General features: G+C 46.5%; 1 pseudogene; it reads left to right on the top strand.

The window, feature by feature from the left end:
• Nucleotides 1–698: 698 nt before the first annotated feature.
• LOC105005276 overlaps nucleotides 699–3,458 on the top strand; it is a 132,275-nt pseudogene continuing 129,515 nt past the window's right edge.

Below are 3,458 nucleotides of genomic sequence, written 5' to 3'. Positions count from 1 at the left end.
GTGCTTTTCCTTTTAAGATGAGAGACAGGCTTCTGAATTGCTCGGGCTGAGACACATTATCTGTGAAATTCTTGCTTTGATGACTGGCAGATTTCTGAGCCATAGGGCTGGATTTCCAAATCTGGCTGGCCCCTCAAGCTGTGTTATCACCCTCTGCTTGTGGTTCTTTCTAGACAAGAACCTTCACAAAACAACCACTTCATTTGTGCAACACTTTGCCCCATCAAGCCTCCATCTTTAAAATTGATCAAGAAATAACACGAACGATCACAACCTGGAAGAAATAAAATTCTCCATTATAACACAAACATTTCTTCATTGAGTTATTAAAATATAGCAGCTGTGTGACACAGATGGAAAACACGTAATGCTCATCATCCTTATTATTTAATACTAACCCTTTCAATCTTCACTATTCAAAATGGGGTCACTTTGGTGGGGGGTCTTCCCTGGTGGTCCGGTGGTTAAGACTTGGTGCTTCTACCGCTGGGTGTATGGGTTCCGACCCCTGGTCGGGGAACGAAGATCCTGTGTGTCACATGGTGCAGTACAAGCAAACAAACAAGAAAAATACAAGTATGAAATATACACCTGGATTTGAGATACTTGGCATCCCCCCAAAAAAGGTTAAAATGACCAGAAATATGCATTTCTGGTCAGAAATGCATATTTCTATCTTTAGAAGTCAACTTCGGCGGATGGAGATCCATGACATCTTCCAGGAAATCAAGCTGTTGCTCTTGAGAGTTGAGAACATCTTTGATTTCTCCCAGACCCATTCTGAGCTTCAGATGGTGTTAGTAGTGAAGAATCTGCTTGCCAATGGAGGAGATGTAAAAGAGATGTGGATTCGATCCCAGGGTTAGGAAGTTCCCCTGGAGCAGGACATGGCAACCCACTCCAGTATTCTTGCCTGGAGATTCCCCTGGACAGAGGAGCCTGGTGGGCTACAGTCCATGGGGTCACAAAGAGTCAGACACGACTGAAATGACTTAGCAGCAGCAGACCCATTTTAACCTGGCTCTCGCCATCTTCAGCTTCCTCATGGTTTCAGTAAAGATAAAAAAGCATTTACTCCATTGTGTTACAAAGATTTCTTTGAGACTTGCTGTCAAAGTTAATGATGAAGAGGAGTTAATTCCATGAGGCTGCTGCTGCTGCTGCTAAGTCACTTCAGTCGTGTCCGACTCTGTACGACCCCATAGATGGCAGCCCACCAGGCTCCACCGTCCCTGGGATTCTCCAGGCAAGAACACTGGTGGGGGTTGCCATTTCCTCCCCCAATGCGTGAAAGTGAAAAGTGAAAGTGAAGTCACTCAGTCGTGTCCAACTAGTATCAACCCCATGGACTGCAGCCTACCAAGCTCCTCCATCCATGAGATTTTCTAGGCAAGAGTACTGGAGTGGCTTGCCATTGCCTTCTCTGAATTCCATGAGGAGAAGACTTCACAAAGCACAATGGCTCTGGCTATTCCCTGAATGAGCCTCTGAGGATGGAGCTGGCTATTTTGGACACAATGCACTGGGATCTCTATATTGGGACACCACTGGACTTCTCAGCCCTATTCCACTCCCTGGTGGTCCTGGGCTGGCCCTGTGTACAGGGGTCGCCTTGAAGGCATCCTTTTCTCCAGGCTACCTCCCTGACCAGGCAGCTGAAGCCCTGAGTCCCTGGCCACCAGCTGCTGCAGTTCAAGGGCTCCACACTTACCTTGGTCATCATCACTTTAGAACTGGACAGGCTCATGCCCGATGCTGTGCTCCTGCATCTGGTCTGCTAAAGAAGGCGCTTTGGGCATCGAGCATTAGGCAGTTGAACCACTACAAGAAATGGGTAAAGCAGCAGCGGACAAGTGTTTAGTTCTCCTCCTGCACAGACAACTTTCTGTTTCCTCTGCAAGCCTTGGTGCCCTGTGGAGCATAACGGCAGTCCCCCTTGCCTAGCCGTCTCTGTACTCTATGTTTTCTGGCTCCCACAGCAAGCAAGAAAGAAGGCACTGAAAGAGCAGCTGAGAACACGCCTTAGGTCTTATTGTCATATTGCCTCCAGACCTACCGAGTTAGATCTGCATTCTGCTCGAGAGAATAGCATGGAAACACATACACTACCATATGTAAAACAGATGACCAGTGTGAGTGTGATGTGCGATGCAGGGCACCCAAAGCCCGTGCTCTGACAACTGGAGGGATGGGGTGGGGAGGGATGTGGGGCGGGGGAGTCAGGATGGAGGGGACACATATATACCTATAGCCAGTTCATGTTGGCAGCAAAACCCATCGTAATATTATAATTATCCTCCAATTAAAGTAAATAAATAAAATTAAAAGAAAAAGAGAAAAGATCCCTAGGTGATTCCTATGTAAGTTTGAGATGTCCTGTTTTTGTAACCATTAAAAACTTTAAATGGAGCAAGATACCAAACAAAAATCAATGAGGAAACAGTATGGTGGATGGCACTTAGAAATGCCCCATTAGTGGCAGCAACAATGAACAATGTGTCTATTTTTGTTTCAGCTTGATGGAGCCCCATACCGCGATCACTGAAGGACAAGTTGGGGCTCCTACTAATTCCTGGGCAGCTGATCATCTTTCCTTCTCCATGGAAAGGTCTCTGGAGGCTCTTCTCTGCCCTTGGTCAGAGGCCAACTCTGTGTCCTGGTCTTCTAAGGTCAATGCTTATCTTCTTTGTTGTCAGCAAAATCAAGGGTGACAGATTCCCAGACTTCTTCCAACATTCATCCAGTTTGCCCGTCGGCCATCTACTCCGGGGGCTTCCCAGCCGCAGTGTTGCAAAGAATCTGCCTGCCAATGCAGGAGACACAGGAGATGCAGGTTCAATCCCTGGGTTGGGAAGATGCCCTGGAGAAGGAAATGGCAACCCATTCCAGTATTCTTCCCTGGAGAAGCCCGTGGACAGAGGACCCTGGAGGCAGTCCATGGGGTCACAAAGAGTTTGACATGACTGAGCGACTGAGCACACAGCATGCAGGCATCTACTCCAGAGGTGTTTAGGATGACTCTCAACTTCTTTGCTGACTTGTTGAGGTGGGTCACCAGGTTTCCCCTGCTACCTCTCTCCCTGAAATAAGCCATAAAACAGATTTTATCAAGGCCATTGTTTTTTGCTTATGGTCAATGCCAACCTGAGGGATCCTACGAGGAACCTGGTAGGAAAATTTGTATGATTAACGTTCTTCCTTAGTAAGCCATGTCAAAATCTGCCACCGATAGCCTTGTTTCCCCTGCCTCATTTATTTCCTTCCAGGGCCATATGGTGGTGATTATCAATCTTTGGGGAGTTGAAATACCTTGTCATTATTTCTTTGATTCCAAGATGTGCCTCCCTCCAGCAAAAAGGAAAAAAAGATCACAGTATGGCATTTATTTTCAAAATGGAAGCAAATGAAAATTAATTTCATGTTGAAATCAAGAATTCAGGTTGTCTCTTGAAATGGTG

This window comes from Bison bison, unplaced genomic scaffold (genome assembly GCF_000754665.1).
Source record: "Bison bison bison isolate TAMUID 2011002044 unplaced genomic scaffold, Bison_UMD1.0 scf7180017864487, whole genome shotgun sequence".
NCBI classification, from domain to species: Eukaryota; Metazoa; Chordata; class Mammalia; order Artiodactyla; family Bovidae; genus Bison; species Bison bison.
This window is presented reverse-complemented; position numbering and strand designations above follow the sequence as displayed.